The sequence below is a fragment of the Struthio camelus genome, chromosome 4 (assembly GCF_040807025.1).
Source record: "Struthio camelus isolate bStrCam1 chromosome 4, bStrCam1.hap1, whole genome shotgun sequence".
Taxonomy (NCBI): domain Eukaryota; kingdom Metazoa; phylum Chordata; class Aves; order Struthioniformes; family Struthionidae; genus Struthio; species Struthio camelus.
The window spans coordinates 16,309,203-16,332,983 of NC_090945.1; the positions used below are offsets into that span (position 1 = coordinate 16,309,203).

At 41.8% G+C, this 23,781-nt stretch overlaps 1 long non-coding RNA gene across 2 annotated transcripts in view; it reads right to left on the reverse strand.

Annotated features, from left to right (window-relative positions):
• The window catches only part of LOC138067142 (uncharacterized), a 101,868-nt gene that overhangs the window by 71,341 nt on the left and 6,746 nt on the right, over positions 1–23,781 (reverse strand). For both annotated transcript variants that reach the window (XR_011140837.1, XR_011140838.1), the window contains exon 2: positions 5,092–5,289. This is a non-coding gene — a long non-coding RNA (uncharacterized lncRNA). The remainder of the gene's footprint in view (positions 1–5,091; positions 5,290–23,781) is intronic.

Genomic DNA, 23,781 nt, shown 5'->3' on the forward strand with positions numbered 1-23,781 from the left:
ACTTTATTCTAATTAGTAGCTCAAATCTTTCCTAATTCAAAGGTTACATGCGTACGTCGCAGTTCTCCCATTTCTCCTTTAATCCTTCACTAACTATAAGGATTACATTGCGATGAATTTATGTGCAAATGATTGCCGATTATGACTAGGAGAATCTCTTTTTCTTTCTCCCACACAGACACACTCCCAGTGAAAATGGAAAAAAAAAACTCCAACATGAAAAGATCACCATTAGAACTAAAAGAAATCTTATTTGTCTTGAATGAGCAGATAATGAATCTGCTATTCTCAGCGGATCATCATTGTGATCATAAAGTTGGCAGTTAAATTACCTTCTTGGGTAATATCTCTCCCAAGAATTGAAGGTTTTCAAGTGTTCAGATTCCATAGCAAACCAGCAATCTGTAAAATGTCAAAGCTCTAAGGATTAAAAAGAAATCTGTAGGAACCAAGTGGTTGTATTTTGATTAAATCATATTCTACAGAAATCTGATATTCGCTCAAAGTTAAACTCCTTTGTAAAATCAAGACAGAGTCAAAATTTTACTTCCGAGACAAAACAGGGAACGTGCAATCCCAGATTACTCTCTGAAAATTTTTGAAGAAAAAGGATTGTTTTCTCAGACAAATTTTCAATTAAATTTCTGTATACCTGTGCATATAATGAAAAATAAAGTTGAATTTGAAACTTTTTCCCCATAGCAAAACATTTTAACTAACCTGAAAACATGCATTTAACTACATCTACCATCTCACTTTCCTCTCATAGAAAATAATGTGCACAGGAATATTTTGATACAGAATCAAGTTTTTATATTTCAAAATCCCTCAGAAAATGGAACATTTTGTACTCTGATGAACTCTAGAAACTATAAGCAGCAGGAAAAGCAAATAAAGAGCAAAGCCACCAACACCAGCTATTTTATCTCCCATATTGCAAATGCCTGGACCAGTGTACTTACAAAGTGCATCTGTATTAGGCACCTAAATAACGTGGCTGCTTTTACTTGAATGCAGTACAACCATCAGATCTAACTAACTTCTGCATCTCAAGCCTGTAAAGTATATATTTGAAGTTTAGCCAACTTCAGTGCTGACGTACCAATTCAGGTCTTTAGTTTTAAGCATCCAATTTCAACTCCGTACATACAAGCAATCTTAACCCCTGAGTGTGGCCTTGCTTGTACCGCACCTTAAAAAAAACCCTCTAAACTCAACCATTTCACCTATTCTCTATTCTCTCCTTTCCTGTCTTAAGATCTGGTCAACCTTTTGCACAAGACTGAGGCGTTATCCATCTTATAGGAACAGCAGGAAAAACACGTATAATGCTGGGCTGCTGTGGTTGTAGAAGAAATACAGCAAGTACTGCTAGTTTCGGTCTAGAGGTTTGAATCAAATCTTTATCCCCACTGCCAATATGCCACAGATCCTGTATTCTGCTAGCCCAGCTCCAAACTTATTTTTAAAAAGAGCTATATCCAAGAAATAATCCACTTGTCCTGAATTCTTCATTCGAATCCAGATGACAGCACCTTCCCTGCTCTCCACCATCACATCGTACATGAGAATTTTAGTCCCACTCGATGTTCAGACATTCCTAGACCCGGAGTTTTGTTCATGACTATTTCTACTTTCAAGCAAGATAAAAACAAAATCTTTCAGTAAGTTAGCCAACCTCCTCTGTTCTCATCACTTGCTACTACTTGAAATTTTAAAAGTGTATGGAAGAAGCTACCTGCCCAGCTGCTCACCAAGCCACTTAAAAGCACGCTTCTGATTCATTCTTCCTCTCCTCCAAGCCTCCCTTGCCTAGTGAACACTGATTTAAAGAAGTCGTTCTGTTTCATAGAAATATCCACATCTTCTGACATAAGTTTCCTTTCAGTATTTCCCCACAGGGCCTGCAGCCTCTCTCATCAACCTCTTACTCCTTATACTTTACATTTGTATAACCATTTATTATTCATATTCATGTCCTGCGTAATTTTCCTTTCATTTTCAATCTCAGCTTTCTTGATCATTTCCTTACCTTTTTTCTTTTGCCTCCTTATACCTTCTCTTTCAGAGCTAACATCTCTGATTTATCCTAAGGGATTTCTTGGAAACGAGATGTTAGCTCTCAGTGGGATTTTCTTGGCAAAACATTTTTAAAAAAAATAAATTATAGATATCTTCCCCGCATTTCTCCTAGCCTTGATTTCCTCCTGTATGTCCCTGGTTATCCATATTGATCGTTTCTGCCACTTCTTGAATATTTATTTCCTGAACAGATACATATTGTACCTGCTGAGTTCCCAGTAATTTGCCTTTGGTACTTTATACTCATTTCACTTCCCAGCGTGTCTTGCTCAGAGGTGTGCTCAACTACATTACTGCAGAGATACATATCACCGCGTTTGACTACAGAGGCAGAATAACTACAAGTTCTCTCATAGCAACTGGAAGTGCTAACTTTGGGCCTGAAACATCTCATTCCCTATGAAAAAGATAGTATTCAAATTCTCGGACTATTACTGTATTTCATGAAAAATCTGAGTAAATGAAATCTACGTTACTAAGTTTGATGGGGGACAGATTACTCCTAATTTCTCAAAAGGAAAGTGTATCAGAATATCCATTCTCCCTTTTTTTTTTTTTTTTAAATCTATGTGTCTGCTGCAGTAGACAACATACTCTGCATGCTCTCCCCCTTCTGTGAGGTATTTTACATATCTATACACTTTTTACCATATTCACGTTTCTTTAAGAGCCATTTACTCCAGAAAAAAAAAAAAAAAGCAAAGCCAAGATGCTACACAGTGCACACAGTCTACCTGCTATAGGGTATCTCCACATCACACAGTTGTATTTTCTCTTGGCAAAAGAGCTGTTATTTGACCTTCATCTACTTGTAAGGAGAGGAAATGTCACTGTATCTTTGCATTTCTCAGGTCTCCCAACTCTAAAATGAATGCGAAGGACCTCCTGAGTATTCCAGGACTGGAGAAGGGTGTCGTTGCAGTACGGACTGTACCACGTTCAAATAGCTTTCATTTAGAAAAGGGTGTCCAACTCTCTTTGGGACTCGAGTTCTCTTCGATCCAAGATAGCGACCTAGCTTCTTAACCAGAGTTCCTCATCCCACAGCTACAGCATCTGCATCACAGAGAGTATTATGAAACCTGCATGTCTCATCCCGACAGCTGAAAAGACGACTTTGACAATAGGTGAAAAATTCACCTAGTGGATGCACGGAAGTAGTCTGGGATATCCAAAATGCCTCTGCTCTGCTTACTGTTATTTATACTACTCTTATTAGTTGTGTGATGAGTAAAAATAGAGAAGGAATGAACAGCAGAGATGTGTGAAAGGGATAGGTGGCCAGAGGGGTAGTGCATATGTGGATGAATGAATGAAAAGTAGAGAGGCAGAGAGGAGAGAAGCACAGGCTTTTGTAAAGAACGGAGACAAAATAGGTGCTGAAATTACCTCCACTAGGAGAGTGAGATTACCAGCACCAGAGGACTGAAACCAGCATTGCAACGTTTTCCAGAGAAACCCAAGGGCTCCCTCTATGGCCTCCCCTGCTAATTAGGGTCTTTTGTTACCTCTTCACTTCTCCTGAAAGCCTCCACTCCGTTCTTGGTTTGACTTCTGATGATACAGGACATCTCTTTAAGCTGGGCAGGCAGACGGTAGAGCTTATGGCTCAAAGCCCGTCGCACCCTCAGGCCACTGAAGACCACAGTGAATATATCCACTTTTGGTACCTGATGCTGCAAAATGGCGACTATACTGGCAAAGGTGCTGCATTTTCTGCAGGAAGTTGCGAGGGCTCAGTCTCACACAAGCTTTAGGTTTTAGCCTTTGGGATGCATTTGGTCACCCTAGCTCAAATCACCTGGGATTCGATTTTGCGCAGTTACATTTCAACAGATACTGGTGAAGCAGTCACTATTGGCAGCCAATTACAGAAATATTCACAACTAGTTAAAAGTATGCACAAATCCAAAATAGAATCACTAAACAAATATGTTAGGCTTTGGGGTGTTTCGTTTGTTTGGATTTTTTCCTTTTTCCTTTCACATTTGCATTTGCCTTATCCAGCGGCAAGGTTTCGCTCATCCTTAGAGAGGTGGAGACAGCAGCCAGTGGTAACACCACATCGTGAAACTCAGGATTTTCACAATGTAATATTGCTGTCTGCCCTTGGAGCGAACTATATTGTCAATTTTGCGTCATGAACGTTCTGTATTGTCACTGGCAAAGGATGTAGTATTCTGAATGTCTTTCAAATTGGATAATTTGGAAATGATGCAGCGCGAGCATCATCATGATATTAAGGATTTTCATATTGGAAGAATACCATCAAGTCCGTAAAAACAGAGCTCTCATTTAGATGAAGTGCTGTACTGTATCATCACTTGGAATGAGCGCACTCCTGTCCAAAATTTAAATGCTTCGTGCTCAAGTTTTACCTCACTATAGATAGTGAATGGTTCCCTAACAAGAAAACATGCGGGGTTTTTAGCCCTAGTTTTTCGATCTAAGGAAATCCAGATCCCATGGTGGTGGGGGGGGGGGGTGTTGAAACTCTTCCCAAGAGGAACGACATTCGGTGAATAAGCCATCAGAGTGGGGAACCATAAGACGTCACCTCCCAGTCTACTCTCCGCCCTTCACTCCTTCCTCTTGGTCTGAAGGAGGTGACTTGGCCACTCTGGTTACAGCACCGGTAACACACTGGCAGATTTCTGCTCCGGTTTGTACAATAAGAGATAGGAAGCAATGGAACTAGTGTGGGATCTCATCAAAAGCAGAGACGCAGCGTACTTCCAGAATAAATAGCTCTTGGGATGTTGTATACAAATGTCCTTGGCCTGATACTCCTACCCACTCCCTGCTTCTGCCCACCATTAACAAGTATCCAAGCAAAAACCACCTGGATTTACTGTGATGGCAGCCCAAAAGAAAAGAAAACAAAAGAGATGTTGAGAAGTTTCCAAAGAGTGCAGCCTCATACTTATCAGTACGATACTTAGGGATTTGCCCACAGGGGCAATTCAGAGCTCTGAGTATCATGGAGATGTGCGTCTACTGAACACTTACCAGGGAGCTGTGCTTCTTTTCTCAGCTGCTTCCTGTGACCCCCAGGCACCTCTCTGCAGAAATAAGATTTCCAGGCAGCAAGTGAGGTAGGTGCCCTTCATGCCCACGCATTTCATTCCTGCCCACTGTTTTTCCAGGCTCGTCTTTTTCTTCAGCAACAAGAGTGGTCTTGGATCACAAGTTAACGAAAAAATCCAACTGAAAAAAAAAAAAAAGATTGATTACAAAACTGTAAAGCAGAGCCCAATGTCTGAACTCAGCTTCATCAGTTATGTCCATGTAAGCAATCCCCTGCCTTCTTGTCCCCCCCAAAAAAGCCTATAAAAAAAGAGAAATCTTTTCCTTTGGAAAGCCTTGACACCTTTTCTGCCAAGTTGCTTTCAAATATTTTTGGTTAAATCCTTGCCTGTACAAATAGCCTCTTCAAAGCCTATTCACTAGCTAAGTTACTTAAACAGGGCTTAAGTAAACAGAATTAGGGTTATACTTTTTTCCCAAAGGAGAACTTAATCCTCCCACTCTCGCTTCCAAGATTATTCATTTTTAGAGGCAGGTGGAAAAAAAAAATCTCATTTCAAGGCAGTAGATGGTAGGACAATAAAGATCTAAAGGTAGAGAATTTCAGGAGCACAAAGTGTTCCAAACACACGCTTATTTACCACTCTGGCCAAAGGTGCTTCCCATGTGCCAACTCCACTGGGAGCAAACTGTTGCGGTAAAGTCTGGCCTGTTTTTTGCTGGGGCAAGGAGGTGTTTGTTTTTCAATACACAGTGAACATTTATAGTTAGTCCTCCATTTACCAAAACGTCACTGCTCTTATTGCACACTAATACAGATATATTGGAACTTACAAATCCATTTAATGCAAAATCATTTAAGATTAACACAATAAACAAATGTTGGATATGGAATTGTCTCATCATAATCATGTCTTACATCACCAGGTATTGTATATCTTTTTTAAATGCTTCCAAAAATAGTTTCATTTATGGATCCAAAAGAATTTTATAGTAAGATAATTAAACCTGAGATTCCAAACTGAGGTAAAGACAGCAAAACATCCCCTTTTGACAGGCAGACATTACAATGAACAGTCCTATTAATGCAGTTCATCAGCAAGTTTGTGGCACAGGTTAGAAATCCTATAATACATTTAAATCTCAGTAATTGACTCTAGGAATTAAATCACAATATGTTTATAGTGACCACAGATATCACTATAAATCATCAGTTATGAAAAAAAGCGCAGTTCTTTATCCATTGAAACTCCTCGATTCTTACTGTTAAAATTAGGAAGATGAAAGTAACCCAGCTTTTGTAATATTAATTTCTACTTTGAGGGGTTTTAGCAAAAAATGTAGATTTTCCTTGAACTGAATCTGTGTGACAGATCTGTCAGTAACCATGATGGATGTCATGGTAATCATACTAGTCAGCCCATGACCAGCGATACAGCTGAAAATTCACATCTCGACTCAATTTTAAACTCCTCAAAGTTTAGAAGCGTGTTTGGATCAAGGACTTTGTTCCACCTCACACGTTGCTAAAGAGAAAGCGTGTGCAGCAGCAAAAACAACATTGCTGCAGATTCACTTTTAGGATCAACGTCTGCTATCAGATTCTTCCCTTCTCCATTCCCTTTCACCACAAACATTTTAAAAACTAGTTCCCGGGCATGTTTCTGCTCTGGTTCTCGGGTTTCCGACACAGAAAATCATTTCTGCAATAAGTGCCACGTCCGTCACACCTAAATCGCTAGAATTGCCCCTAACTCGGGGCATTGTTAACTGGCCACTTAGAAATGGCACGTGCACACGGGAAACGACTGCCAGGTGAGCAAGCCAAGACCGTGCATGCTGGCGGCCATCCGCAGGAGGCATCTCGTATCACGCAGCCACTTTCTGGGATGAGGTCTGCGTAAGCGCGATGTAATTGGCAAAAAAAAAAAAAAAAGAGACCGGATGCGAGAAAGGATTGACAGGAGCGACCGAAGGCTCGTCCGCCCACACGCCACCCCTCGACACGCTATCCAGCCCAGACTGTTCATAGCTGCACAAGCAAAGCGGGAGCGCGGAGATGCAGGGCCAGGTCTTCGGCATTCGCCCACGGGTGAAATCAAAGCAGCTCTGAACGAGTAGGGACGCACCATAAACCACCACACTGCCGCTAAACCCAGCGTCCATTTCTTTCCCCCCTCCCTTCGAATGTTTAAAACCATCAGGATGCTCCACAAAACCCCATCTCTGCCACTGCAACAGAAAAGTCAACAGCATCTCTGTTGAAGCAGTTATTCCTGTAAGATAGATCACTGCTAAAAGCTAAGAACAGCAGCAGCTAACAGCGCGGTACTGACCGAGCACATCAGAAAGCTAAGAGGTTAATATCAGAGGAGAAACTAATACGGAGAAGATCTTCTGAAACTCTGAATAGCTACAAAAACACACACATACACACAGAGTTTCCCCTTATCTTGAGCACGGACTTTTTTTTTTTTTTTTTTTTTTTTTTTTTAAACACTGCACCGTTTGCTCAGACGTGAATGTAACGCATGCACTTCCGAAGGGGGAAGCTGGCCCTGCAAAGGACAACTTCTCAAGCCCCCGGGTCTAACGCTCAAAGTCACTTCTGATATTTCTTCAAAAAAAAGGTTCACATGTTAATCAACGCGGGAGTGTATCTGCACATTTTTATACAAGTTCCTGTCAATAATTTAAGGGTTATTATTATTGCTGCTGTTTGGTTTCCCTTATTCCAATTACTCCGTGTTGCAGTATGATATTTTAAGTGCCTCCAGTTATGTTTGCCTAATGCTGAGGCTGAAAACAAAACAAACACATCAATTAAAAATACTGCAACCACTAAAATGGGATGTAATTTGAAAAAACAAAAAAACCCACCATATACTAGAAACTTTCTTTATACCTTATTACAGTCCATACTCAACTTTCTGAGGCTTTGGAACATAGAATTTTTTTTTTTTTTTTAATTATTTTAGTTCAAGAAGTCCTCAGTATGGTAACGTTCATTTTCCATAACAGCAACAGAACCAGGGACGCTCCTCAGAACTGACAGGTGTCATTCAGACTCAATGGCTGATAAAGCAGGGTTTCCTTATTAAGTGGCTATGCTTGACTTACAAACACAAAACTGCATCCTGGTCCAAGGAAACAAGCAGTGAAGCACAAGCTTTCGAATCAACAGCCGTATATATTTGAGGGGACTGAATATGAGTTCTCAGGACCTTGCAAGGATGGAGCATGTAATAACTGCGTTCTCAAACAGTACTTCACAGATACAGTTTTCTGTTGAAGTTATGAGTTTGCATTGGTGTAAAAGCAGAAAAAGACAAAAAAAAGTCTTTCTTTTTGGGCAGTTCCTGATCAAATGACACGCATCAAGACCTGTGCACGCTCACAAAAAGCAGAAGAGAAAGACTTTTCTCAATTCACATTTGGCATCAGGAGAGCATCAGCTGGGCTTTGGGTCCACAGCTGCACGGCAGAAAATCTCTCCTGTGAGCAGGGCTCAACAACAGCTACGAAAGAGGAGTAAATTGGAGCCTGTCTGCAGATGCTGCTCGAAAGAGGAAACCAGAGCTGGAGCTATGAACAAATTTTCTGCTTTCTCAGCTAACCCCAGCTGGAGTGCTGCTCGCCCTCCCTCCCAGCCCTGACCTTCGCCCAGCCCTCATCAGGGCGCTCTGCTGCGCTAATCACGGGATATACTGCAGTGCTGCACCTGAAGAACTAAAATAAAATAAAAAAAAAAAAAAAAGGAAAATCGAGAACAAAAAGACATTTCAAAGAGATTAAAAACTGTCACAGTTTAAGGGAAGAGATATATATATACTCATTACCTTGCCTCCCTTTCACATTATTTTTCTCCTAGGCTTTTTATTGGCATCTGGTCAGCCTGTCATGACACAGCCCAATTAAAATTATATATTATCACAGGTATCCTTTCCCTAGTGCCTGAATTCCTACTGGAGAGGAGATGCTTCTGATAGCACTTTGATGTCCTCTCTTCAGTGTTTTAATTTCCTGACAAATTTATCATGTGCAATTTGCCATCAGGGGTTTTCAATCTCATGACAAAAATAGACAGAGAAAGTTTGATGTTTTCAATAGTATTTCAACCTATAGATTGTTTTTTTTTTTTAAAACTTGTATTAAAACTGCAGATCCCTCCAACGCGTGCAAGCAGATAAAGAAATGGGCCTTTGGGTCTGGTCATGCTCACAAGAACTTATGATTCTGTTCAACCACGACAGAGCTAAGGAAATATTTAATCGTCGTATCAGTGCCCAAAGTCCTGCCTGTACCTAGTCCCCAACGTGCTGCAACAGCAAACAGAGAAAACGCCCTTTTTAAAAGAGAGGCAAGAGCCACAGAAGAAATTTTTCCCCGTTTCGCAGCGTGAGAACAGACGCAAGCAGAGATTAACAGACTTAGAAAATCACACCGGAAGCGGGTAACCAAGGTACAGGCTGGTATTTTCACCACAAAGCTCGTTTGTCCTTTCACAAACGTCAAACAACGCTAGAAACGGCAGGTGACTTGCGCAGCACTTTCTTTTCCTCCGGGAAACCATCGACTGCCGAGATCCTAACTCCTAATGCAGTAAATATTTTGGCCAATTCAAAGTGTTAAGGGATTTCCTTTCTTTAGGAAGGAAATCTCTCTAGGATTTCTTCAAAACCGTTACCTGGCGTTCAAAATATTTCCTACGGGAGCTGTAACAGCGGGCAGCGTTTCTGCTTCTCTTTTAACCGGGGAGGATCCTTCCCGTGCAGGAAAATGCACTTTTTGAAACTGGACGGGGACAACAGACCATAACGAATCCAAAAGGATCACTAGGCCCTGCTGGGACAGGGATTCACAGGGGAAGGAGATGAAAGTTTGTGGCTACAGTTCCGGGCGTTTTTCTTCTCCCAGCATGTTTAAGTTTAATTTTAAAGGCTCTTTAGCAGGATATTTCAAAACTTGCACAACTATCTGCGCTCCAAGAGGATCTTCCCTTACAGCTTCTGAACCGCAAGACTCCTCTAAAGCAAAAAAGTGTATACCTGAGCTCCAAAAACTTTAAGTTACATTCTGTACATTTACACAGAAATATATGACACACATGCAGGCCTGCACATACCTTTATGCATGTTTAGAAAATATTATTTGCCATGCTATATATTTTATCATTATGTTTACAGTTTTGTTTATATTAATGGCAAGTAGTGGCATAATAAGTATTTTCTGAGGAATTTAATCTAAAGGTGCTACAGCTTTCACACATTTCAGTCATCGTTAAAGATTACGCAACCTGCTGCTTTGTGAAATTTCTGTATCCTACAGCACCCTCCCTCTTACTATTTAAGAAGCAATTTTAAACTTCAGTATCCATGACCACATGCAGCTCAGATATTTCTGTTACTCAAGCAAGTAAACCTTGAGCACTCTTCTGTTCCCAGGAAGCAGATAAAAGAAATTATGTGCATCTGGCTGAATAAAATCAATTTAGACATCTTCAGTTCCCCCTTTAGGGAAACACTTTTGCATTTGGCTAGCTCACAGACATCTGCGTGTGCAGGACGTCCATGAACACACGCCCATCCGCTGTCTAAAGGAGATGCCTGTAAGGCTCTGCACACCCTCACATCCATCCGCATTTTGTAGTTACACTGGACAGCCAGATACCGTACCGAACACACCAGCTCATTCCACGTCGGCTAGCAAACACTTCTGGCTTTCAGGTACTGCTCACCTGGATTTGCAAGCAGGCAATTATATATTCGTAGCCCTTTACCAGACTTCTCAGACCGTCATCACCTCTCTGTTCCCCAAATTATCATGATCTCAGCCTACAGAGGCGTGAGGATCCACGCACCTCACAAAACCATGTTGTCTCTCACTCTCTTTTATGGAAAGAATTTTGCAGGCAAGGTGGAAAAGAGTTTCAAGCAGCTTTTTTGCTAATTCTCCATTATAATTTTATGATGTTTATAAATTTATAACTCTGTACACAAGCTTATTAAGGTTGAAGGCCCATAGGAGTTGCTCTTTATGAGTAACAGTTAATTTTTTCTTCCAAGCCCTGAATGGAATGATTACGAAGGATCCCAAAACATTTAATTCCTATGTGTCAGCAGCTGATGCTGTCAACAAACCCTGGGTTTGAACACTGTTATAATGATAAAAAACATACTGCCGGGGACACCTACAGTTGTCCGTGCTGACACAAAAAAAAAAAAAAAAAGAAAAGAAAAAGAAAAGAAAAAAGGCAGGAAACAAACCAAACCAAAAACCAGAGCAAGCCCGTGTGGGTCACCGCAGCTGCAGCTGACTTATGGAGCAGATGTTTGAAGGCAACAGACAGACGGATACACACAGTCTGCTCTCAATTCATTTTCTCACTGCAGACAGCAAAAGCCAAAAAGGCATGTGAAGAGATATATAGGAATGACAGGGCCGAAAAAGAGGGAGTTAAGAAAGGGAATAAGGGGATAAATTGCGAACAGCACAGAGGTGACAAGGACCACGAGAAGCCTCTCACAGCAAGAAGCACGTCAACAAGCAGAGGGACTTTGAGACCCCCTGGAAGATGCTGGAGATGTAAGCCAAAGGACAGACGGCTGCAGTCAGAGTTGGGAAGTGTGTTCAAGACAAAAATCCCAGTGGTCAAGAGATCTGTGAGACCTGTGGTAGAGCCCAAAGCGATGACGGGGGAAAGGCTGAAGAAAAAAGAAGCGGCATAAGTATTACAAAACCAAAGAAACAAACGGTAAACATCTAACTTTTCAGTTTCCATTTCTTTTCCTTCCTGTTGTCAACTTTCCCCATGCTCCCATTTAGATACTTTAGTCTTTTCTACTCCAAGTATCGACGTTCATAGTATCTTGATTTTCAACATTTTGGTCCTGCCTCTTTTAACAGGTCCTCTAACCTCTCCCACTACGACTCGCTCCTTCCAGCCAGCCGTAAGAGGTGTGAACGCAAACAAAAGCTACGTAGCAACGTGTCTTGGCCTAATTTGTCGTCTTCATTTGATCTACTCTAGTCCTTTTCCTTCCTCTCACTTTCATCCCTTTTACAGAGTAATGGTTCACTTTTTCCTCCTGCTTTTTCCTCTATCCTGGCTGCTGCTTCAATTCTAACATCTATTCCTTTGACTTTTTTGCTAGCCGGTGCCTGTCTCCTCCATAACTTTTGTTCACTCTCCCCCTCTTTCTCTGTTTCTTTGCACACTGCCGTATACACGCAGCCCCACGCTACCCCTTCTGCTTCCCGCATCTTGCTGCCTCCCCATCACCGCTACGCCAGTAGAGTACGATTTCCCCCGGGTGTCCAGAAACATTCATCTCCCTTTCAGCAATGTGCACTGCGAGGACTGAGCTATACGTTAGGTCCACTGACAACAATTGCACGTGCATTGAGATACCAGCTTCTGAAAACGCCGGACGGCCACAGCCGAAATAGTTAACGCTGAGCAGCTGACCATGTGAAACACGGGAGCAGAAAGAGGTAAGAAAATAAAGAGAACAATTCTCTCTTGACAATTTCCTGACAGACTTCTTCAGATGTGAACAGGGTCATTTATAGAAAAATTATGTCCTAATTAGCATTTCACTTTTCTTTGGCATTGTCAGGAGTTTAATACCCAATATCTACATAATAACGAGACACAGCTAATTCCGCTATTGCAGGTAATTTTCCAGAGGACCGCAGAAGCAATTTATTGAGGCCTACTGTGAAAAAATATATAGTGATGGTGACAGCTAGTTGTTTTCTCACCTTCTTCTGCATCTGCATAAGGTCAGTTTTCCTTCTTCTTGAGACTTAGTGCTGCAGACGGTTCATATGGTAAAAGCATTTGCATCAGTCATAGAGGAAAAATCCATGCAGTAAGGCCAGCTAGCTAGGCTTCTTGTGAGATTTCCCCGGCACTGCACCCACGTTCCCTCAAACCAGAAGGTCGCTCTCCTCCCTTCGCCGTGCAGCGGAGCTAACAAGCTCAGGCTCCCACGGGCAGCCGGACCCTGCTTTGGTGCCTTATTCCTGGTAGGAATTACAGGCAGGAAACAGATTTCAGACGGACAAAGCTGGCTCAGATAGATTTTTCTCCTTCCTCCCGGTATTTAGTTCTAGCCCTGCTGAACTGGGGGCTCCTAAAGTGTCACGCTATTAATTTCCTCTCTAGAAAATCTGGAAGACAAAATAGGTAGCAGGCCAGAAAAGAAATATGAGACCATAACCACACTGTCCTTATTCCACTCCTACGTTTTCCCCTGTACAGGTCCCTTCTTAAAACTTCCTGTATTAGGCAAAAACTACTTGTGGAAGTAAGAGAGAAAGTGCCCTTCTGGCTATGAAAAACATTTACTAAAATTCAGTCCGAGTGCCAGAAAAAAGAGGGAGAGGGGGGAATTAAAAAAAAAAAAAAGGGAATATTCACAATTTAATTCATTTTTCTTAGTGAGGACTTCTATTTTTAATGTCTACAAGTCCACCTTTCCCTCTTCTTCTCTTTTCTATGTTTCTTTTAGTTATAGCATATCTATTGTGTTTAATTAAATGCCACGTTATGCTGAATTCCCGATTCTCACACACTCCTTTTTACAAGGCCATGCTATTTGTTAGATCATCTGTGAACACACTGTATTAATCATCTTGAATAGCACCACAGACCGCACACAAACACTGAGTTTCTCAGAGAAACGTGATGGATTCAGGCACATATTTTCCCCATTTAAAACGAGCAAACAGCACAAGCCCAAGTCTCCCGCAGCTCCTGAAAACCTCTGCAAAACCGCTCTAAAACTAGCGATACCTCTAAATATATAGATGTAAGTTGCTATATAGATAGATGGGAAGTGAATCAAGTCTGGTTAGAAATAATAAGCAAAGACAAAGTAATGGGCCAGAATCGCTTATAGCTCCATTGGGAGCTGTCCATGAACAAGAAGCGCTTAGTACTGGTGTGAGGCAGAGACAAAATAAAATTCTTCTATTTAACACTGGTACCCTTCACCTGGATAGGAAGGCAAGAAAAATGCAAATAAAAAAGACATCAGAATAACAAATAACTGCAGAGAGCCACTCCGGACCTATTCTGAAACAACAGAATATGCTTTAAAAAGCAGTAAAACCGATAAAAATCCAGTCATCTTGAAAAAGGACAGTCTTCGCTGCAATAAAGGCAGTCAATAAAGAAGCGCTCTCATTTAAACATCAAATGCACATTGTTTTGCAACACCTGTTATTCAGCCATAATAGCTTTCTTAACCTGTCAAAGTGTTTAAGCTGAGGAAAAGAAATAGGCCTCCAGCTGTGCACTTTGGTGGAGAAAGCCTGTGCGAAGCGATATTAGTTTAATGAAATGTGTACAGATTGTAATTGTGGTAATAAGAGGGCAATTCCCCCAGGGGCAGTACGAAGGCGGTGAGCGCAGCCAAGCAGCAAACAGAAGCTGCGGATTGGAGAGAGAGAGAGAGAGAAAGACTGAAATCCTGCTGACGGACCCTCGCCCTCCAACCTACTTGTTTCACAGCCCAGTTTTACCAAATCTCCTTTTCCCGGCAGGATCCAGAAACAGCTACTGCCCCTGCTGTCCTTCTTGGCACACTTGGAGAAGGAGATCAAAGCCTGCCTGGCTTCTCAACGGTGGAGCCTGCTAGTGTCTGCGATACAGGCTCATAAATACACGTGGATAAAAAGAAAAGAAAAAAATACTGTATATATACATATATATATATATATATATACATATACGTATTGCACTACAGGGTACACCAGCATGCTTCCCACCACTCACTTCTGTCAAGTCTGCAATTCTGCAGGAGAAAAGCGCCCTGCAAGTTACAAGGTGTGTTTGCCCAGGAGAAGAAGTTGTCAGAGTCCCAGGAAAATGAGGACCAGGACTAGAGAGGGGATAAGGGAAGGGCATGGGCAGACAACTTGCAGACCTTTCCCTTCAGGTCCTTAAAAGAAGAGCAAACAGGCAAACACCGGTGCTTCAGCTCGCCTGACCGCGTGAGCGCAACAAACCCAGCTGCACCGGGGTCGGGGCGTGCATGAAAACTGACAGCATGCAGCACTTCCCAGGGTCAGGCTAAGGGAAAATGTCAAACCAGCAATGCTTATCTCAGCCAGGAGGGTTGCTGGGCTACAAAGTCTTTATTAGCTGAGTCTGCTGTAGTTAATTCGACAGCGTAATTCAATAAATCCATCCTCGCAGTGGTTTAGTGGGACTAGCAGACATCACAGAGATGCGCCAGCTCCCAGAAGTATCTTCTTACAGAAGAAGCAAGTGCTAACAGAGAGGTGCAGGAGCAGACTGACCAACTTTCCCCAGCTTTAGGGACATTCAGGAAACATGGGCAAAAAAGACAGCTCCACTCCTTCCAGGATACAGACATAGACCCTAACTGGAGAAGAAGGAGGTTGAAGGAAGGAGGAAAAAAAAGTTTAGTAGAGAGCGCAAAAATCTAGGATTCAGGCTATTTCCAGCTGTCTCGCTGGCTGAGCACTTCACACGCGTGAACCAGGAGGGAACTACAGCAGCTCGTGGGGGAAAGGAGCAAGCGACCAGGAAAGCCAGCTACAGAAGCGTAAGGAGAAACGTTTGTGCCGCTACCGAAAGGGAACACCTGGGAGGCCAGAGAGGGCTGCAGAAGCGCCAGGACACGGAAGGCTGAAGACAGTCTAACCCTCAGGATCGCACACTGTTCCTGTCTACACCACAGGCTCATAAATACAAATGTGTATGCACCAAAAGTGGAAACAAATGCATAAAATAGCGCTTTAGAGTACTCTAGATTGCCTTTCGCCCTGGGGGATCGCACCAGATGACCCTTCCAAACTAAATTATTCCCTGGTTGTGTACAAATACTAGGGAACACAGCGGAGCGGGGGGGGGAAGTGGCATGGGAGAGAGAATAGGCAGACAGAAAAAGATTGCAAGTGAGAACTGAAAAAACACATAAAGAACAGAGAAGAAAATGAAATCAAGGAAGAATGAAATGTTTTAAAGGAAGGAAAAATGAATTACAAGATCCTGAAAGAAGGTATGAGAGAAAAGGAAAAACACATTAAGAAATTTTAGACCGACAAACATAAGCACCAAAAAAAAACCCATGAAGTCCAAGCAAACCACCAAAACAAAGGAAGAGGTACAAATAAAGAAGTATTCTATTCCCTTTTATAGGCAAAAATGAAGGAGGTGAAAAGAGCATAAGGAAAAATAGATGCCAAGCTAAGGGAAATTCCAATAAATTTCTGTATTTGGAGTTGCAAATAGGGAGAATTTTCAGCCAGAATCCTGGTTCAGGAATAGAAACATAACAACTCATCCAGTTTCTCCTAGCAGTGACAGATACTATGCTACCTCCTAATTCTCACAACTACCTTATTTAACCGTGCTATATTTGAAAAAGAAATGGCTTCAATAGAAAATTCATGGAATAATGTTTTCTTTCCATGTGAATAACTCACCAATAAGTGCTGTGCTGCTGTCAATCCAAAATCAGAAAAGCAGCTGGGAAATTTAGGTCGGAAAGCAACCTCTTATCTAAAAAGATGCGGCATGGAGCTGCTTGAAACTCTAAGTGGCAGATTTTGGGTCCGAGTGGCAAACTCACCCTGCGTTACACTTTATTTAGAGCACTACTGAATCCCTTTTTTTAAGGGAACAGATCTGCAAGACGCAGCGAGGAGAGTCTTTCCTATAGCTGCTGAAGGCAAGCGCAAAGAAATATTGCGGGCAGCGAGGGACTCTCAGCTGTGCATCTGAGATACAACTGGAAGGTTAACAAGAACCATCATTGTTTCAGCCCTTTACGTTTCCGGCTCTGCTCGCACTTACTCCTGCTCCCGCGTAACGGGAACGAGCAGAAGCTGTCTGTCACCATTGAGCGACACTGGCGAGCTGCGGATCCGTGCTTAGGCTGCCCAACGGCACTTGAGGGGAGCTGGTGGGCTTCCTAATCCGTTCCCCTGATTGCAAGGAATAGCTCACAACGGGAAGGCTGTAATTAGCTAGGACAACGTTGAAAGCCCAGCGTTGAGGTTCATCAGACTTGGAGTGACTGCAGGTGACCATAGATAAATCTACACCATCGATACAGACACCCACGGGCCTCCCAAAGCGCTTCAGTGAGATGGGGTCTCCATCCAGGCTAATGTGAGCAACGCAGCTAGCAAAGCGCTGCATTTGAATGGGACTAGAGGGACACAAGGCAGACGTCTGTTCCTCCGTCCTCTGCCCCCTTTAATGCTGGCTGGGAGAACTGCCTAGACTTCCCCAGCTGAGACCTCGGACTGTGACGTGACACCGTCACCTTTCATCAGCCACATCTCCTGTGAGCGGAGACGTCACGTAGATCAACGTGACTGATGCAACCTGACACACCGTGTCACCGTGCCAGGCATGCCAGCTGCGAAACCCAGAGAGGAGAGGAAAAAAGAAGAAAGAAAGGGGGGGGTGGAAAAAAAAGGCTTTGGAATAAGGCAGTTCTGATGAGGATTATGGGCTGGGGAGGGAAGGGGGGTTGTTTTGCTTTTAAGAAAGCTTCCACTGCCTGCAAAAGCAGAAAACCAAGATGTAGAGTTAAAAACATCAGCACTGGCCTGCTAAAGGTCTACCAGAGGCTGAGGCAGACCTGCCGCGCTGAAGGGCGGGACACAGCAAGGCAGAGATGTCTCTCCTCTGTTTTGGAAATCACGGGTGCACCTTTCTCTCTTCCATGCCTGCTGAAAAACCCACGCAAGTGACCTGAGCCTTTCCTGTCCCCGTGGCCTGCTCTTGCACACGCCCGCGGTACCCCTGCTGCATCTGATGTATTCTTGCTTTCCGAAGCAAACAGGAAGAGAACAAAGACGTTCTTCTATCTTTCCCTCGAAAATGGTAAAATAATTTGAAATCAAGACTGTAAATGTTGATGAGAGTAAGTACACACTGATGCATTTGTGCAGTTCAGATATTTAATATCAGATTGGGGAGCATAGAGACATGTGGGAGGCAGCTTTCCCACCAAAAGAGACAACCCTATTGCTTCTTCATTTGAGGCTTGTGAAGAAGCTGTACAACGCGAGATTTGCCTTGTGAAAGATCTCCTCCTGCAGTCAGGCCCTGCGACTAAAGGTCTCCTGAGTCACAGAAGCTTCAATTAAGAGCATCTCAGCCACAAGCGCACAATTTGCCTCAGTCGTGATTTAACGTACCTCAGATGGCTACATAGACTGTGTCTACATTTAGCAATGCAAAGGCACAAGCAGATTGACTGAGCAACATTCAGGCAATTTAGAACAACTCACTGCTTCTGTTTTCTTCTTCATTTTCCTATCTGCCCCATAATCCTTTCTTCTTCCAAACAAGAACAAGAAAATCTGGAAATTTGAACATAAAAAGCTGCAGTACCGTGCAACCATACAGTTGAAAAAAAAAAAATCAGAGTGAAATATTCACATAGGTTTCCACTGCAATTTTAGCTAAGCTACGTTTTATGTATTGACCCAGATTTTACTAAATTCAGTCCTTGTTTTTGAACAAGCAGCTCTTTGACACAGAAAACGCTGTCACTGAGATGCCAGAGTAATTGTCTGCAGACACAATGTGGTACATATATTTGCGATTTAACAAGCATTGTGCCTGTCAATAATCACCAATTAAAAAAAAAAAAGTTTAAGTAAAACAGCCTGAAATTTTGGCACATTATGCACTTTGTACTTTTTGCTACTATTTTCTTAGATAAACGCAAATCTGAATTTGCAAGGATTTCTGCTCGAGTGCCATGACCTGTTCTAGCACCTCCTGTCATATCAAGTACCAATCTTAGCAATTGGAATTTCTGACTTCATCATGCTCGAACCGTGGAGCTCCATTGCCAAAAAAATTTTATACTTGCAGAGGTGAGCGTTAAACATTGATGTCAGCAAAAAAACGCCTCCGCCCTCTTTTTCCCTGCCTAAGCAGTGCTGAAACACGCAGTCAGCCCGGATCGTCCTCGCCAGGCAGCCCCGTGCGACAGGCAGGCTTTGCTGTCCAGTCCCTCTCACTTACCGACCGGCTTTGGGCAGTTTAGCTGCCGATGCTAATCATAGAGTGAGAGGTTTTAACGGTGGCATCTGCCTGTCAGTGAGTCTGTCTGTCTTCCAGGGCATTTTTCCTTCTTTTTAAATGTCAATTTGTTTAACCATAGTCTGGTCTTAGCTGCCAGCCATGTGCCACGGTAGCATTTCCAGTAGAAAAAAAAGCAGCATGGAAAAAGAACAACAAAAAAAAAATCTATTAAACAGAAAAACATTTAATTCTGGCTTAGCCTCAGGCTGCACCCTGCTCAGGGACTGACACAAGCTGACTGCTCCTTGCTGGTATCAACACATCCTTTTTATAGCCTTGTTGCTCTTTTGCCTTAATTGATTTTGTCGTTAACATCACACTGTCTGTAACTTGCTGATGAGCCACAGCCATAGCGGAGGGCGGGCAGGAGAGCCCACTAGCTTAGTTATTGTGCGGCCCCCTCCCTTTCACTGAGAGTTTCCTATCCGGATGACACGCGCTAGCTCGCTTTAAAATCAGGTCTCGACTCCACTTCGTGGAAGTTATCCAGCTCTTCTTCCAGTTAGAGAAAAAGGCTGGTTTATTAACTCTGCTCCCCAGTTCGGTGAAGCACGTAGGCGTCGAAGCACCTCAACAGCACTGCTGACTTCAGTAGGACCTACACACAACCTTAATTTTAAGTTCCCGTTTAGATCTCGTTTGCTGGTTCCTCGCCTTCGGCACTGGTGGAAGGGCTGAGATATTACCTCCAAAGGGACTGCCTATTATCAGCATTGCTAGGGAGAAAAGGCAGGAACGGCACAGATTTGAAACAGACGTTTTCCTGGCCAGCAGCCTAGCGGCTGTGTTAAGGACCTCCAGGATTCAGTAGGTCAGGCCTTGGAGAGCCCAAAGTTTTGGGGGTGATTTGGTATTTTTTGTATTTTTCCTGAAGTTATTTTTTGGAACTATTTTTGCAGATAAATTTGCTAGCAAGATCAAATCACCAAAATTCGGTAGGTAACAGGAGCATTCTAAAATATCCCAAGATTTAAGTTTACAAGCTATTGATAACAAAAAATTAGTTTCCATTTGGAGAAAAAAAACATTTCCATACCACTCTCATCCAGTCAGAACAGGGTGAAATGAAAATACCGAATGCTTTCATCGATCTGCTTGTAATAAAAGCAGGGAAAGCAGTTAAAATGCTGAGCCAAAAAAACAAAACTAAAACAAAATCCCAAAAAGCAAAACTGGGATCATGTATACAGCATCCAAATATCACCACTTTTCCCGGTCCAGCATTGGATATCTGAGACATAACAAAAAACGTATAATGGTGACTAGAGGCAGGCTTTTTTTAAACAGAAACTGAAATTCAAATCAGGTTCCAATGTCCAAATATCTGGTCCATCAACACTATCGTCTTATTCCTTTATCTTTACCACTGCCTTTGGAGTAGGCTGAAGCCAGCAGCCTGGATATGAAATGCTGCCTCTCCAGCCACCCAGATCTGAGTTTCAGATTCATTTTCTCCTCTTTCTTTTCTCTTTGTGCTTCTCCTTTCTTGTTTTTAATTTCCTCCTCTGTAAAAACCAATACTTTATCTCAAGCTTCTAGGCAGCCAGACAATTCTTCTACGTTTCTTTGTATTTAGCACTGGACTGAAATGAAAATTGGAGTAATCCGATAAAAAAAAAAAAAAAGGCACGTTTGTTTCTGCATGTGCTGCAGAGATGGGGAGAGCCTGATCGACAAAGGGGTCTATCAGCATTATCTAATCACCAAACTATTCCCCTCACGTGGCGCTACTTTTTTAGCCCAGTTCCTCGGAAGACCTGAGCTGCTCAAATCACAAACCAGAACTACCGCTGAGGGAAAAAAAATGAGCAGCGAGGCCCTAGAGAGAATAGTGACTGCCAGCATACCTGTTTCTTTTACCTTCCCTCTCATTAATCCTCCCACTCTTCTTTCATTCCACTGTTTACGGTGCTTCCCAGATTTGCTTAGCTTTTTTCCTCTTGGAATTTGACTAAGTCTTCCTTCCTTCTTTCTCCTTTTCTTTTTTTTTTTTTTTCCTTCCTTTTCTGATTCTCTCTCTCATACCAACAAATGCTCCATAGCTGACAGATTCATTCATCTCTAGCACCTTATCTGGTGGAGCATATGTTTCTTTTCTTTGAGGTCAGATTAACTATTCCTTATACACAGTACAAAGAAGAAATGTGTGTTGGCAGCAAGTTCTGCTACTCTTAGCCATCGTTTCTGTCCACTGCATTAAGCCAAAATAACATGCTCAAACATGCCTTTTGTCAACAGCAACAAAAGCAAAAAGCAGCTGAACTCTAGTTAATAAATCATCTTCTGGAGGTAGAAACCGCCTGAGAAATATGATGCCAAGCAGTTACTGCATGTTCTTCTTACACAGAGGAGAAAAGAGGAGAAAATTTTAACTGGCTTTCTATAATTATAAAGTTCCTTATAAAAGGAACTTTATTTTGTTTTTTATATATGTATGTGTTTGCAAATATATAAAAATATATATGTATACACATATACACCATACTACATGTGTATGCATATAATATGTATTTTTATATGTACATACACACAGACTTTTAAAAATATATTTTTATATATATATATACACACACACACACACATAATAATATATGTAGGTGTATCTCCACTGAAGCAGTTAAAAAGGAGAGCTCATTTTGGATTCCTGTATGTTCCTTTAAACACGGATTCACCCATTCCCAATTGGTCATGTTTTGTAACTACAAAACAAAAGTGTTGGCATTTAAATTTGAAACTTGCATCTCTATGCCATATTGCCAACTCTTAAATTTATATATACACACAATATATGTGTGTGTGCACATGTACGTATAAAACAGAATATAAAACCCTTGAATCACATGATAGGCAGCTGCAGCATTTTCTTTGACTGTTCACAGGAAAGATCCAAAAATCACAATAGCCAGGAAGCAATTAAAAGAACTTAGATGTTTTTAGAAGTTACCATATTGCAACCACACACACACAAAAAAATATATATATAAAAAATATATATATTTATATAATTTATATATATATATATATATATTTTTTTTTAGTGACTGGGGTAAAGAAAATTGGAAATAACACCTGCTCAGAGGTCACGTCCAATGCCTATCCATCACTTAAATGTTAGTTTGGGAGTTCAGCGATTCCTAGGCCTTATGACAACCCTTTTCCAGGAGAAAACATTGGAAGACTAAACATGGAAAGGAAATAAGATTTTTAAGCAACTCATCTGCATTATTTGTCCTCCACCAGCAACCCTACCCACTGGTCCTGTCCTCCACAGACAACTCCTTCCTTTTATTCCACCCTCAGAGAGGGATTCATCCACTAAAGACAAATTCGTGGGCTGTTTCTGAACCTGGAATTGGTCTCTGACCACTTCCTCAATAACAGCAGCTCCTCTCCTGGCTAAAGAGAAGGAAATAACCCTTGCAAATCTGTTACCACACTGAGCAAAAGATGCAGACAAGTTAGCCGAGAAATCCAAGTTAGCATTAATTAGACCCAATTCTACACTTTCTAACGGAAATACTAACGGAAAGTGGACAATACTGAGAAGGAAAAGAAACGTCTAGAGTTACTGTAGACTCTAGCTACTCTTTGGTGCATGTCTAGCACCAAGAACTTAGCCAGCTGCCAGAAAAATTCACCTACCTATGTCCCGAGGGTACCTACCTACCCAAGGCTGTAACAGCATCATACAAATTACACACAACTACCCCACTGCAGCGTTCTTGCCATTTACTACATCCCCTTGTGGGGACTTTGAGCCACATATTTTGATCCACTGTTAACCCTTCTTCCCTCGCAATATTACCGTTGATTTAATCTTCCAAAGGCTCTAAGAAGGGAAATTGAAAGTTTTAGCCCGTGTTCATTGTTTCATTTCTGTAACAGCAGACAAATGTAAAGTTTTTATAAGTCACAAATTATATACATACAGCTATTATATAAAAGTTTATGAAGTAACATACAGGCCACTGGAAGGGAGAGACTTTTACCAAAAAAAACCCAGAACAAAACAAAACCCCCTACACCCAAAAGTCATAAGTGAAAAGTAAGGATGTGCCTTTTTCTACACACAAGGTAATTTGTGTTTAACTGCAGTTGTTTTTCCCTGCTGTGGCTGGTCCCTTCAGAGCTGGGAACAAAGTTAATGAAAAAATTATGTGACCATTGATTAAAAAAAAGAAAAATAAGAGTCAAGGCATTTAATACATTTCAAGCACAAGGATTTTTCATTAACTATGTCTCCTCTAACATCTACAGCACTTTTACCTGTTTTTACCAAGGGAGAAGGAAAGAACATGTTATTACCTGTAGTTTTTCACCTCTCCTTTTTCTTTCCCCCCAGTACAGCACAGCTATACCAAGTATTTGTCATGACTGAAAAAAAAAAAAAACAAAAACAAAAACAGGGCTTCCAAGAAAGCTGGTATTTGCTGCCTGTCTTCTGTACCTCAAGGTACAGCAATTCAACCACAGGAAAACAAAAAAAAAACAAAAAAAAATCCACCCCAAACCCCTCAAAATAGCATTTCTAAAGGTGGATTGGGAAGTTCTGCTACCAGGGAGTTTTGATTTATGGTGGGGGT